This window comes from Chelonoidis abingdonii, chromosome 1, assembly GCF_003597395.2.
Source record: "Chelonoidis abingdonii isolate Lonesome George chromosome 1, CheloAbing_2.0, whole genome shotgun sequence".
Classification (NCBI taxonomy): domain Eukaryota; kingdom Metazoa; phylum Chordata; order Testudines; family Testudinidae; genus Chelonoidis; species Chelonoidis abingdonii.
The window spans coordinates 102,449,483-102,465,380 of NC_133769.1; positions in this window are offsets into that span (position 1 = coordinate 102,449,483).

Consider the following 15,898-nt stretch of genomic DNA (forward strand, 5'->3'; position numbering starts at 1 on the left):
GGACAAGGACCACAGTGGCTCTCCCTATAAACTTGCGCAAGCGCATTGCCCACACTCTGGCAGAAACTTTTGAAGAGATTATCGAGGCCGATTACCGTGACGTGATAGACCACATCAATGGGCTATTCCACATCTAGGCATGCATGCATGCAGCCATAACCCCCCACCCTCCTCTCCCGAAACATTTCCATCCTGAAAAAAAGCTGCTTACCGGAACCTGCTCCTCTGCTTCTCCTTCACCAACAAGTTCCAGCTGCTGCGACTGGCTACCTTCCTCCTGGCTTGAGAAGAGCTCCTGGCTGCATGTTCTCCTGGAACTCCAGGGTGTCTCCCCCCACTCAGTACCCTCACTCTCAGTTTCCTCCCACCACTCCACCTCCCCCCCCTCGCTCTGAAGTGTCCATCGTGGTTGTCGGATTGGCAGTGGGGTCAACCCCTAGTATCGCGTCCAGCTCTTCGTAAAAACGGCAGGTCATGGGGGCAGCACCTGAGCAGCGGTTTCCCTCGCGGGCTTTGCAATAGGCACTCCGCAGCTCCTTTACTTTAATCCCTGCACTGCACCGCGTCCCGATCCTCGCGGCACAGTGGCGCAGACGCGTTTAGCCTCTGACTGCGACAAGGACCACAGTGGACTCCCTATTAAACTTTGCACAATGCATTTGCCCACGCTCTGGCTGAAACTTGAAGAGATTCGGAGGCCGAATTTAAACCGCGAAAGTGATAGTCCACATCAAATGGGCTATTCCACTCTAGGCATGCAGCCCTAACACCCCTTCCTCTCCCGAAAACATTTCCATCTGAAAATAAAGCTGCTTACGGGAACCCATCCTCGCCTTCCTCGTTCACCAGTTCCAGCTGCTGCAACTGCTTAGCGTTCCTCCTGGCTTGAGTACGAGTTCCTGGCTGCATGCTCCTGGGACTTCCGGGTGTCTCCCCACCCCAGTACCCTCATTCTCGGTTTCCTCCCCTCACCTGTTCCTCCTCTCCCTGCTCTGAATGTCAGTCGTGGTCCTTGATGGCAGTGGGGTCACCCTCGAAGTATTTGCGTCCAGCTCCTTAGTAAAAACCGGCAGGTCGTGGGTAGCACTGAGGGCAGTTTCCTCGCGGGCTTTGCAATAGGCATTCCGCAGCTCCTTTTTCTTTAACTCTGCACTGCAGCGCTTCCGTCATGGCCCCTTTCCAGCATGGCCCTTGAGATCTGCCCATAGGTATCGTATTCCTATGGCTGGAGCGCAGCTGTGACTGCACGCTTCCTCCCCCAAACATTGATGAGGTCCATCAACTCGCCATTGCTCCATGCTGGGGCTCGTTTGGTGCGCGGAGGCATGGTCACCTGGAAAGATTCACTGATTGCACTCCGCACCTGGCTGAGCAAACAGGAAGGGGATTTTTAAAATTCCCAGGGCATTTAAAGGGCGGGTCACCTGAGGCCAGGGCAGTAGAGTAGAACTGATGAGCAAAGTGGCTGAACAGGCATTCTGGGATACCTCCTAATACCCTGGAGGCCAATTACAGCTTTTTTGGTGGCCACACTTAAGGAGCAGTGCTGTATCACCAGTGCTGCAATCCTTATACCCAAGGCAGAGCAGGAGTACAACCAGTGCTGCAGCCAGGGAGATGCAGCGCTGTATGTGCCCTCCAAGTGTGGATGGTGAGTAAGTTGCAGCACTGCTTACTCTCCAGTGTAGCCAAGCCCTTAGGCTAGACTGAACTTCAACCATCCTAGCTGCCAGCCAGTTCAAGGATAGCACTAGTAGATGACAACTGATGCCCTGACAAGACTAGAGAAGCAACACTCAAAAAGTTGTTAGTTAAAATATCAAGGCGTGTTGACATAAAAAGAAATGGGAAACATTAATAATAGAGCATTGAGTTGCTAAATGCAAACTCTAAATAAAGATAAAATCCAACAATTCCTCTCTCTTGCTGAGAGTCAAACATCAGTAAAAATGTTTTAAACCATAGGGTAAATGTTTGATCAGGTCATTTTCAAACCTAGGCTCCCTGCTAGCATCCACCATGAACCAACTAACCCATTTGTAAACACAACCTTTTTTCTAGTCTAGACATGGCCTCAGAGTCATGGGAGAACTGCTGAAGCAGCTTGCTGAGTCTACTGAAGAAGACTGCTGACTAGAAAAAACATCCATTCTGAATTAAATCTTCCAACACAGACTTCTGTTTACTGGGAGCGGGGACGTCTATCAATAGACTGAAGCTCAGCAAAGAGCAAAAAGCAGAGAGAAACTGCTGAACTTCAGTTCATCTGCAAATTTGACACCACCCGCTCAGGATTAAACAAAGACTGTGAATGGCTTGCCAACTACAAAAGCAGTTTCTCCTCCCTTGGCTTTCACACCTCAACTGCTAGAATAGGGCCTCATCCTCCCTGATTGAATTAATCTCGTTATCTCTAGACTGATTCTTGCCTGCATATTTATACCTGCCTCTGGAAATTTCCACTACATGCGTCCGATGAAGTGGGTATTCACCCATGAAAGCTCATGCTCCAATAAGTCTGTTAGTCTATAAGGTGCTGCAGGACTCTTTGCTGCTTTTACAGATCCAGACTAACATGGCTACCCCTCTGATACAGTTCTATATATGTAACTCACAGGTCAATGTGAGTGGTGCATCTCCCTCTGTGCCTGATCCACAGAGGATGTGTCTGAAACAGCCCCCAGCTATAGAGCCTCCTCCTTTAGCTCAAGATGTAGAGACTCTGGTGTCGAGCTGTGGAGATCCCTGGTTTACTTTCTGGTGTGTTGGTCATGATGGCTGCTGTCACATAACTGGTGATTTGCCCTGATTTCAGGCAACAGTGGGCAGCCATTGGTAGAGCTGCACTGCTGCAATCCATGTAGGCGAGATAAGCAGCTGTGACATGCAGGGGTTTAGCCTCCCCCCAGAGTCAAGCAGAGGCAAGATCTGCTGGCACCAGTAGTGACTATCGATGTCGGGAGGCAACAGTAGTGACTATCTATGTCGGGGACTATCTATGTCGGCTGTCCCCTTCCCCGCCCCCCATGCCTATAATTGTCATAACACTCAACTTTCAAACTTGCCAGTGTGGGAGACCTGCCACCAAAATGGAGGATGTGTATTTTGTTGCATGTCGGTCCATAACTGACGGAGTATAAATAGTCTAACTATAAAACCTTTTTGAAAGAACGTTTTCTCACTGTGTGAATTAAATCAATCAGGTTCTTCTTAATGGAAAACTGGACAAACTAATTCTGTATTATGCAACTGCAAGGGTACCTGTAGTGTCTAGCAATTGGATAATATCCCTTTAAATAGTTTGGGAGCCATCTAGTGGATTCCCTGCCCTTTATGACACAAGCCATCAGAACTCTACCAGAGAAGCAGTGCGCACAGGTAACTAGACCTTGTATATTTGTACATAGTTAATAAACACAGTTATTAGGAATTCAGCTGTGCCCATGTGGTTTCCCCATATTCTTAATGTTGTATAGACATCAAAAACACAGCCATTAGCTATAAGCATGGGATCCTAATCCAGGAATATAATAGAATAGAAGAGTAAGAAAAGTGAGACTAAAACTGCAGCCTGCAGCACTGGGACTGTGGGAAGCCTACTCCTGTAGATAGAAGAAGTGTTTAAAATGTCCAACTGACTGTGTGAGGAAAATTGACTTCTTTGATAGCTCAGTCGAGGACTGGGCAACTCATATCAAGCAACTGGAACAGTATGCAGTAGCTAATGATATCAGCGATGAGAAAAAGATGGCAGATTTACTGAGTGTAATGGGTGCAAAAACCTGTAACTTGCTGCACAGCCAAATAACTATTAAATCAACAGACAAAACATTTGCTGAAATAGTGGAAATTCTAGAATAATCATCTCTCCCCAAAACCACTGGTGATTGCAGAATGTCTCCACTTTTATAGAGAAACTCAAGAAGAAAAAGAAACAATACTGAATATGCGGCTGGATTAAGAACATTAACAGAGCTTTGCCAATTTAGAGACAGTTTACATGATTCAGTAAAGGACTGGTTATTGTGTGGTATGCAGAATGAAGCAACCCCAAAATGGTTATTGACTGAGGCTCATTTGACCCTAAAATGTGCACTAGCAATTAGTGTTCCAATGAAGATCACTATGACAGATCCAAAGAGTTGTAACAGCATCATGAAATCTGTGCAACAAATACATTGGTGGGGAAGGAGTCAAGGCAGATAGCACAACTTGGCAAACACTCAAAGACTGTGTGATTGCATTGTGGGAAACAGTCTCTCAGTGCAAATGATTGTAGGTTCCAAGACAAACCCTGTAGAAACTATAATAAATTAGGACACACACATAAAATGTGCAGGTCAGTCCGAAAAGCAAAATCATCACTTTCTAAGGCCAATACCAGCAGATTTTCAGATTCATCAACTTTCAGATGACAACATTGACTCCTCTGAGAATTCTGTAGCATCTTTACAACGGTTTAATTAACAAGAAATAAACAAAGTACTACTTGGATTCCTTTACAAGTGGCAGAAGTGAGATGTAAAATGGAGCTTGAGAGGGTCTGCTGTTTCTGTAATTTCACAGCAGGATTATCAGAAAGCACTTAAAAAAGTGAATTTGCAGAAAATCTCAGTGCTTCTAAAAAACAAATACAGGGAAAACTTGCTTCTATGGGGATTTTTACAGTAAAGCCAATAGCATATGTAAACAGCATATGTTAAATCTTTAAGTTGTGAAGTGAGTGGGTCGTGCATTACTTGATAGAGAATGGCTGAGCAAGATCTGGAACAAAAGACCACACAGAAAAGAACTTTTGCCCCAAATATCAGGTTTTTCAAAGTTCTTCCAAAAGCTTACAATAAAACCATGAACTGGTCATCCAGGCAACTGCTGAAGCAGTGAAATTATAAGATTTGCCATCAACCAGTCCACAAAGCATTCAGACTGTTAGTGTCCAAAAAGTGTGTTTAGGTTGTGTTATTGCCCATTATACTGCTGAAGAACCAAGTATTGCAGAAAAATAAGGTGGCTGAATGCTCTCTGACTTTAAAACCTCTTATAGAGATACTGAAGACCTAGATGAAGAGAAGAGTATTGCATTCTTTTTAGATGAATTGGATACTCTAAGGACCCACAATAAAAAGCTTCAAGGTAAGTTGGTAGAAAACAACAAGAAGCTGAAGACAATAGAGGGGGACTTAGAACTGCAAGAAAGAGCTCCAGAAGTTAAGACTGCAAAAAAGACAGCAGTTCTGGTGAAAGTGAATGTGGTGAAAGTTCTGATGAAAGTTCTGCTCAGTGTGAATGTGAAGTCATGTCTAGACTGACCTCATGTACAGTAGAAAATTAGGTCAGTTTAACTACAACGGTCCAGGGTGTAAAAAAATCCAGATGCCTGAGCTGGCTAGTTAAGCCAATCTAAGTCTCCATGTAGACAGTGCTTGGTTGACAGAAGAATTCTTCCGTCAGCCTCGCTAATGCCTCTCAGGGAGATGAATTATCTACACTGACGGCAGAACCCCTCCCATCTGCGTAGGTAGTGTCTACACTGAAGCGCTGCAGCAGCACAGCTGTGGCATTTTAAGTGTAAACAAGCCCTTAGAAAAGGCTCACCAACACAGTTACACAGAATTGAAAAAGGTAATGCTTACAGATTCATTTGAGGACTTTTGTAGGAAACTCAGTGATCTTGATGTGAGCTCTGCAATCTTAGAGCAAAAAACCACAGCCAGTTCCAGATGCGATTGTGACGCCTATGAGATGTTATCCTGAAAGAAGAACCACCTCTCAGCCTTAAATTTGTAACACGTTGTGTATTATTCATAGTTGTTAGGATACTAATACATTTATAATATTTTGTATTCCCTTTTACGTTAAAGAGGGAGGAATATGTAGTGTATGGGAATTGGCTAATAGCCCTTTAAATAACTCCTTTAGTCCACCTCCCTGTCTTCTATGGCAGAAGCCACCAGAACCCTGCCCAAGAATCAGTGTACATCAATACCTAGACCTTATGTATTTATACATACACTGCTACCTCTATATAATGCTCCCGATATAACATAAATTTGGATATAAGGCGGTTAAAGTGCTCTGGGGGGGCAGGGCTGCGCACTCCAGTGGATCAAAGCAAGTTCAATATAATATAGTTTCACCTATAAAGCAGTAAGATTTTTTGGCTCCAAAGGACAGCATTATATCGAGGTAGATGTGTAATTAATAAACACAGTTATTTGGAATCCAGCTGTGCCTGTGTGGCTTCCCATTATTCTTAAAGTTATGCAGAGAGCGAGGACACAATACCCAACAGAGTCTTCAGAAGGATTTGAACTATGATCTATTGTTATTTTTGTATTGGCCATACATTTTATGAAAACATCACTGAAAACAATTTTAAGTTTGGTCCAAATCTGAGTTGACAAGGCTCCTTTAAAAAAACAAACAAACCCTAATCCATGCTCAAACATCATATTTATGTTCTCTCTCCCATCCTTACCTATTTATATGAGAAACAAAAAACCAGCTGTCAGGACTTGTCTGTTAGGGTGGGGACAGGAATTGTCATGTATTATAGATCTGTATAATGCCCCGCACAATGGGGCCCCCAACCTGGATAATATCTGTAGGTGTTACTGCAACATAAATGTTTAATAGTAACAGTAGGCAAGCAAAGTTCAGCTCACAGAATCAAGTCTCTATCCTTCCCTGAAATGAAAATCTCCAAGGCACCTATAATTGAAAAGGAATCTCATAAGAAAGCACGTTTTCTCACAAGATTTTGAATACCTTCAGGTCCCCCATACAGACCTCAGTCTCTTGAGGTTTGGGAGAAATTGTCATCTTCTATGTGGAACAGCCAGTAGATGGAAACTTGATGCTCTCTTTGACAGTGAGTTCTGTCCTTGGCTTTGGGAGGGGAATGTGGTGTGGTGGTTATAGATAGGATAACCACATCGTACATAATCCAAAAGGCAGTGTGTGTCTGAGTGGTTAAGACTTGTGTCTACCACTTAAGGACCTGCCTTCTAGTCTCAGCTCAGCCTGAAGTGATCTTGTTCAACCTCTCTGTTAACTTATCTGTAAAATTGAAGTCAGAGAAGTGGTTCATATCTGACTGTTTTACTGGGATGAGCATTGTAGGCTTTGGTCAGTCATGAAGGCTGCGACATGCATACTCACAGTCAAAAAGTGCTGGCTGCCCTCAATTTTTTTTTAAAAAACTGCAACAAACAGAACTTTTTTTAAACCTGCAAAAACATTCTGTTGGAGTAGAGTTGATCTACGTTTTTCAGACAAATTTTTGTTGTTGTTCAAGTAATGGCCCTTTTTTAAAAAGGAAAAAAAAAATTCCCCACAAAAAATTGACTTAGAAGTTTTTAGGGTATTTAAAGAAATTATTTTTGACATTTTCACTTTAGTTTTTTTATTGAAAATATTCTCAGAAGGTTTTTGTTTACAAAGAAATCGGGGTTTCAGTAAACAACATTTTGATTTTTGTAAACCAAAAAGTAAAATAATGATTTCTAGAACATTTCTGATGAAAATTTCAGGAGAAAAAGGCTTGTGAAAAGTTTCAGAAGACTGAAGAATAGGTTCGCTTCAAACCTTGTGAAATGAAAACAACTTTAAAATTTTGTTAGAATTCCCCCCTCCCTTTTTTTCCAACCAACTCAAGGTTTGAAGGAAAGATGACAATTTGAGAAGGTAGAGGGGAGGAGGATCTTAGTTCACCCACCCGTAGTTTAAACACAAAGAATTCTTAAGAAGGCCTCACATAAGCAGAAGAGATGGTGCTTAATCATCCTTTCTCCCTAGTGCAGATGTGAGAGCCCTGATCTTCAGAAGCACCAAGCACCCACAACTCATTTAAAGTCAGATGGCCAGGGCTAAATTTGATTCCATTGTTTGAATTCTTCCGTTGACTTCAGTGGGACTAAGATTTAGCCCAAACTATTTAGCTTCACTTTCTTTTCCTAAGCAGGGAGAATGCCCTATGTCTCCTTACCCTTGCACTTAAAACCCTGGCAAGTGGGAAGGAAGAGGAGTTCATTGACAGTTTTCGAGGGCTATCTTGATTCATTGGGCTAATGCAACCGAAACATGTGGAGACCTTGGTTAATATTCACTTCGAGGGAGAGTCAAATGAGCTTGGTGACCTCAGCTTAGTTCTTAACTCATGCACATTTGTTTACATCAGGAAACCACCAGCCTCTTCAGGAGGATTTGCAGTGTCTACTCATGAGATGCCAATAATCAGAGTTCAAGGTGAAGGGAAAGGTCAGAAAACAATGAAGGCTAGCGAACAGTGATAACTGCAATTCTGTCACTTGATCTATCCATGGAGAATGCAGAAAGGAAGATGAATGAATCATGTTAAAACTCTGTCATTTATGTCTTGCCATGAACTGGACTAGCAGAGGATGCTGCAGGCCGGGACTGAGAAATACTGGCAGAGGGAGTGAGAGAAGCTAGTTTATGTTATGCCTGATACTAGCCAGCAATGTTTGCTCCTCGCTTTCATGAGCACCCAAAAGTTCAAAGCAGCATGTCTAGTTGATGTTCCCAGCAAGCGGACACAAGTGGGACATTCCCACAGCTGTGGCCTGGGCATCAGCAGACCAGCTCTTGCCTTAGGTTATTAAAGTGACAGCTCATCACCCTACTATTCTTAACACTGAGTTGTGGGGGTGCATGCCAGGTAACTGCTTGAAAACCAACACTGGGTTTACAAAATAGCTTTTCAATTGTCATTAACAGCCCTCCAGAAAATCTCACTGGCAGCAACTGAAGCACTGGAAACTCTGCAGAACAAGTCCTGCATGCATCGAAAGAGGCCATTCACTACCACTTGCCTCTCTGATTAACAGGGCCGGATCCAGGCACCAGCCCTCCAAGCATGTGCTTGGGGCAGCACTTTCTAAGGGGCGGCAACCCCCCATCCTTTTTTTTTTTTTTGCTTGGAGTGGTAAAAAGCCACTCGCCCTGTCAGCCCACAAGCCGGGATCCACGCCCTCTGCCCAGTCCAGCGGCGCCCTGCATAGCCCACTAAGGCGGGAAAATGCTGCGCCGCCCTGGGGAGACTCAGAGCAGCAGTGGCAGCAGGACCCCTCCTCCCTCCCTCCATCCTGGGCCCCACTTCCCTCCCTCCCTGGCCCCTCACACACTCCGGAAGCCCCTCTTGCTGCCACCGCAGCCCAGTCTCGGCTTCAGGGCCCGGGCTGCGGCAGCGAGAGGGGCTCCTGGAGTGTGTGAGGAGGTGAGCGGCTGGCTGGGCCTGTCAGTTATGAGCAGGTAGCTCCGCAACCAGAGATTCTCTCCTTCCCACCCGTTGGGGCTGGGCCAGGGGGTGGTAAGGCTGAAAGGCAGCAGGTCCAGGCGGCTCTCCAGGTCCTCGGCCGTCAGCATGTCAGGGGTGAGGGCAGTTAGCAGAAACTGATCCACCTTGGCCACCAGCAGCGCTGCGAAGCCCAGGGAGGGGACCATGTTCTCTGTGCCACCCTGCAGCTCCACCGTCGCCTCGAAGTGCTCCCGCTCCGTGCTGCCCAGCAGCTCCACCTGCTTAAGATGGAGTCGCGGCTGGGCCAGGGTTCGGCCACCATGTGCTAGTAGCGGAGCCCACATTTGGGGGTGGACAGCCTAGAGCTGGGGCAGCAGGGAGGGAAGAGACAGCAGGGCTGGAGCGGCGGGAGGTGTGGGGGGAGGAGAGATAGCAGGGCTGGGACGGTGGGAGGAGGGCACTGGTGAGCAAGGGAGAGCCCAGGGCTGGGATTGGGGAGCAGCCAAAAAATTCTTTGCTTGGGGCGGCAAAAAACCTAGAGTCGGCCCTGCTGATTAAAGAGCCCGGGTGCAGGAGTCCCTTGAGGGCCAGCAAAGGTTTGGAAGTCAAGCGAAAGGATGTTTAAATGGAAACCCAAAAGCAACAAGAAAGCCACACAGATATCCCCGCAGCCATTCTGAATTGACAATAAAAGGCAAGTGTCAGGTTTAACATTTTTCTGCTTTTAAGATGGGACGCCAGTTTAAGTCAACTTGAGAAAAATATCAGTACAAAATACTGAATGGTCTCCACTAGGTAAGATTTCAGCCCTGGAAATGTTCAGCACCCTCTGCATGAACTTGTGCATGACTGGTTCACACTCACTTTCTTTTCCTTTGCAATGGCAATGGTGTTACTTTACCCCTGGGCAAATTTCCAAACGGAGTTCTTTTCTCTGCTTACTTCCTCTCAATGCAAACTTAAAATATACAAATGAATGGGTCTTATTTTCAAATTTTTGTATATGGTTTTGAGGGTCTAATATCTCTGGCTAGAGCCAGAGCATGCAAGCAGGAGCTGTGCAAGCTTTCCCATGCATATCCCTGCAAATTCACCTCAGTTCTGACCAGTTATTCCATTGGCATAGCTATTTCACTCAGGGTTTGAAAAATCCACACCTCTGAGCGATATGGTTAAGCCAACCGAACTCCTAGTATAGACAGCGCTAGGCCGATGGAAAAATTCTTCTGTGGACCTAGCTACTGCCTCTTGGGGAGGTGGATCACCTACACTGATGGGAGAACCCCTCTAATTTTTCCCACCCATGTGCAGAATGAATTTTATTATGTGCACCAATATGGAGGTGATGTCTGACACATCACCTTCATATTGGTGCACATAACACAATTTGTGTGGTGCGGGTGGGGCCAACAAGTTTGGAGTGTGGGAGGGGGCTAAAGGCTGGGGCAGAAGGTTGGAGTGCAGGGGTGTGAGGGCTCAAGCTTGGGGTGCAGGCTCTTGGGTGGGGCCAGGGATTGTCACAACCCAGTGGCCCCCTCCCTCAGGGGGTCCCCTGCGGAGGCAGATCAGCATTGTATGTTGCTAAAGCTGTTGCAAGCATTGCAAGGCATTTTAGGAAGGGTTAAAGATGTGAGTGTGGAGTGGAAGATTCCTCTGCAGGTTGTGAAAGGCCAAAGGGCAAGGAAGGTGGGGGGGGAATGGGTTAACACAACACCTCAGCTCTGTCTGAAGATAAGATGCTGGCTCCTGTCCAAGGTCACTGTGCTCAAACAGACTCTATGCAGCCAAGAAGCCTGCAACTGCGTCTGGATCTTACCCAACCCGAGACAACTGTAAAAAAAGAGAAGTAAGCTAAACCAGACTGCAGGGGATTAGGAAAACGGTGAAGGCCAGCGAGGGGAAAAACAACCGTCTCACGTCCCTGAAGTCGGTGTGTTTTGGGAACGCTAAGAAAGCCACAGAAAGATGGTTTGGACTGGTACAAAGAGCACTGGGGACAGAGGTCTCTAAACAAAATGCCCCCCAAAGACCCCAGGACTTAAAACCCTCCTAAGAGCTGAAGCACATCGGAGATCAACAACGGACCCTGGACAGCCTGTGCACAAGACAAAACTCTCGTCCACCCTTTCCCATCTTCTTACGTTACACGCAGCCTTGGCCAGCCTCGAATCATGCATGTGTGAGTATGAAAGTGGGTTAGGGCTAGGGGTGAAAGTAACCAAGGCCACTTACTGGTACAGCGGGGGTGGCTCTGGCCCCCAGAAGGGGTGGGGCCTTGGGCAGAAGAGGTGGGGCGGGGGGTCAGCGTCCGCCAGCCAGCCCTTGCCCTGCTCCACCCAGGGCTCCTGTGTGCAGTAGCGGCAGCAGCGTCTGGAGCCCCAGGCCCTTTTAAATCGCCAGCCCCAGGGCAGCTGCTCCTTGTGCCTCCCCCATCAGCAGCCAAGGGAAGCACAAGGGGCAGGGGTTAAAGCTCTTCAGGGTCCTTTGCCACAGCAGCGCTTTAGCGTTGCTGTGCCATCCCTCCGTTGGTGGCCCCGCTGACAGGGGGAGGGGGGCACAGAAACATTAAAGCACTCCCACGGCAAAGGACCATCCTTAAAGCGCTGCTGTGACATCACTTTAATGTCCCTGCCCTTTTGCCTCCTCTTTTGGCAGCTCTGCAGGTACAGACCCTACTGGCAGGGTCACCAACAGGGGGAAGAGGCAGCAAATCACTAACCAGGTGGCAACCCAAGCCTACTCCCAAAACAAGTTGCAGATTCCTGAAATACTGTAGTACTTGGAATGGTGAATTCTGAGTTGATGGAGGTGTCATTTTGGGAGATAAGGAAGTAATTTAGGATAAAAGAGTAAGAAGTTAATTCTGCAGAGGCTGGAGGGAATTAAGCAGTTAAACCTCATAAAAATGTTAAAAAGGAAAAGTGTTATAAAAAGAGAATTCTTGGTTTCTTTGCAGCCATTCTGAAGGAAAAATGGGCCCTTTTCCAAAGGAATGTCTGTAAATACTCAAAAAAAAAACCCCCCCTAACTATCTAATTAAAATCATTTGATTTTGACTGTGGACAATTCAGTAGTCAAAAATGCTAAAAAAAGCTTAGGGAGGTTCTATTAAAATTTAAGTGCCTGAAATGTATAAAGGAAATGTAATCTATATACAGCTATGTAAAAACAGAGCGGTGTCGAAGGAATGTGCATTTTCTCTAGGACATGTGCAGTGTATATTGTAGAAGGGGTAAAAAAAAATGCAAACCTAGCATGCTATTTAATTAAAGCCTTATAAGGGCTCCAAAGTGAGCCACAATAGGTTGTGTTTTTCTTTTCCAAATCACTGTGTTTTGGAAGCAGGAGTTAAAAGTTAAAGGTAATCAAAGCTCTGGTAAAAGTGAATTGTGTCCCTTTTAAAACAAAGTCTCTAAGCTGCTAATGGCTTTAAATCTTAAAGCAAGCCAAAAAGCATCCGTATTAATGCAAATTGCCTAACTAATTAAGGTAAAAGCCATTAAAACCTGGCCTGCCTATAAAACAAACACAGGAAAATATGGGGGTAATTCCTCTCTTTTGCCTGCAATCAGCAAGGGTCTTTATAAATATATATATGGAGAGAGAGAGAGAGAGCAAAAATCTGCCACCCCCAGAGGGATAAAAACAGGTTCTTTTTGTCTTTCAAAAAATCAGAAAAAGTTAATACCAGCTAAAAAGCAACCGAAAATACCATAAATCAACTGTCACAATAGAAATTGTGTTTTGTGTTCTATGTTTTGTCTTGCGTTGTTTGCCTTGTTGCTAGCACTGTTGTGTAGCAAATGCCGCAAAAAAACATCCTCAGGTAGCAAACACCATATTAAAAGAAGTTGGTTTTGAAGCAGGAATTATAAATATTGTAAATCTAGAGGCAATTAAAAATAAATTTACAGAACAGCTTCATACAAAAACAAATAAAAACAAAAACCATATTGCTATAGCTATCGAATGTACTAAAATGCAAATACTTGCTTTGTTCACCTTAAAACACAAAATGTTTTGGGTAATATCAAAAAACACTAAGGTTTTCATACACTTGCTAAAACAAAGCAAGAGATCACTGTTTAATATTTATCAATACAAATAAATACAGTATGTTTCTAGTATAGTAAGGCCAAACATTTTCATTGGAAAAATTGTTGTTAAAAACGCACACCAACATGTTCTGAAAGCAAAAATATGAAAAGTTAGGCCACTCCTCATATGGCACATAAAATCCTTCTGGCTACCCCACACCTCAAGCCAGTGGGCTGGAGAGAGAGGGAAGCTATTGAACACCAGAGGTTGTACCGAGTGGACTCCTCCAAAGTGAGAGTGCTTGTACTTGCCTGCTCCAAAGCCCTACAGTAAAAACATTTCACTAAAATCCTCTATGTAAAATAAATTAAATAATAAAGCCATGGTGCTGTATAATGGGCAATGTGTATGTGTTAATTCCTGGAAAAAGGTGTTTTAAAAGGATGGAAGTGTTATCAACCCACTAGTAAACAACTGTAAATGTAATGTAAGTACTATGTTTACCAATAATCACATTTACTGTTTGCCACAACCAAAAAAGTCTCAGCTTTGCCCAGTTAAGGGAGAAGCGATGTAAACCTGCAAAGCCAAAAAGGCCGCTTTAAATTAAAAAAAAGACCAAGCGTAAGGAAATCGTCAGTAAAGACATACGAGAATGGCAAATTAAAAACAATGTAATGTAGCAAAAGCTGAGGAAGGTGACCTACACTCTAAACGCCAAGTGGATGGGTCTGTACTCCATTGTAAACTGCATCTCCCCGGTAGTGTACCAGCTTCAGCTACCCTGTAAACTAAAATGGGAGCATGCCCAATCAGCTCAAAACATATGTTTCTCCCTAGGTTTCTGGTCATGGCATTGTGGGCCTCGGTTGTGGACCAGCCACCTGCCTGGACCATCCAGGTTTCCATCTATCCATGGAATGATCTGAATAATTACAAGTATGAGGGGGAAAAGTACATCCAAAGGCTTTCCATGGTTCAAGACACCAATGGAGCCCAAGCCACACTGTGGTGCAAGGCTGGAGGGGAGGTGCCTTAAAAACAGTGCAGAGTCTGGACAAACACAGCAGGGCCACAGCAAAATATCTGATGAGTGTCCCTGAACCTCCCCTGGACTCCATAGGAACAAACCCTGTTCCTCATGTGGCGGTCTAAAACAAAATAAAAAGCCCTATGGCAGGCAATAACAGACCCTAATTCCTGGATGCAATATTGTTCTTGTAACCTCCTAAACCAGGCAAATGACATCCACAACAAAAATCAGGAAGGCTGTAACGGGACAACTAAAAACTTTAAAAGTTTTTGTATGTGCCTCAGTTTCCCCAATAGGTGCATTTGCGTTGTTCTTTTTCTTTCCCTTTTGCTTTGTTAACAGGACAGGCAGTAAAAGCAAAAGCCCCAAAACATCCCAAACAAAAGTGGTAAAACCACTCTTGCTGCTTCAGGCCTGCAAAATCCTTCATTGTAATACAATCCTCCAGTCTCCAGGAAATGGCCCTAGAAAAGCACCTCCATGTCTCCCCAAATTTTACCAGTCACCAAATAAAAGGCAGCCACTCAATGCTGGATCCTCCTAAATGCCACCTCAAAAGCTTTAAACATTGATTTGCCTCTAAAACACTTCCAAATCCTAGCCTTCCTTCCCAACTGTACCAGGGAGGGGGAGCACTTGCCCTCCTTACCCAAATGTTGTCCCCCGTGAAAAAGGCAAACCCTAGTAAGCTGCTTGTGGGATGGGGCCAAAACGGCAGCTACTATTTAAAATATTCAGCAAAAAGCCATAAAAAACAAATAGTTGAAACAATTAAAAAAGGTCATAAAATTGGTCACAGGTGCAAATCTCACCCACCTTGCATATCTGCATATATAAATTGCAAAGGGTTGGCAATTGTAGCATATAAAGCCCTCTCAAATAATGTGTAAAAAAAAAGGCAATGCCAGGCCACTTTTATGAGATGGGTCAACACATCTGCTGGGAAGGTAAGGCAGTGGGATACACCCTCACTAAAGCTCATGTGTTTACCAATACCTTTCCATGTGTTTGGAAAACAACCTACCCCATGGTGCCCCTCGATTTGCTGTTACACTCTCAAGCACAAAATTTTTCGGTGCATTGGCCTGCGGCTATGCAAAGTATGATTAATATCTCTAATTATGTTGTGTTTAATTTTTCATAAATTACACTCAAAGTTTTCCTGCCCTTGACGCACAACCGAAAACAACTAACTGTATTCCAGAAAAATGCCTCCTCCTTTACAGTATTGCAGCACAGATTTAATCCAAAAAGAGCTGCCTTTGTCACAGCTATCCAGAGGGGGCATCTATGCCAACAGGGAGATGTGTTATGCTAAGTTACTAATAAAGCCAGGAGCCACTACTGGCTAGCGTATGCAACTGTTGCCGCCCTAATAATTTTGTGCTGTGTTAGAGGGCTTATTCCTTCACCCTCTTACTTCCCTGGTCCTTCTCGCATGAACAGAGAGCAACAATACCCGAAGTCCAAAGGCGCAAGCAATTCGATGTTTATTGGGGTGAACTTCCAGCAAGCATGATTCCAGTTTCCTTCCTTAGTGTCCCCCTTCCCAGCTCTGACACCACAGA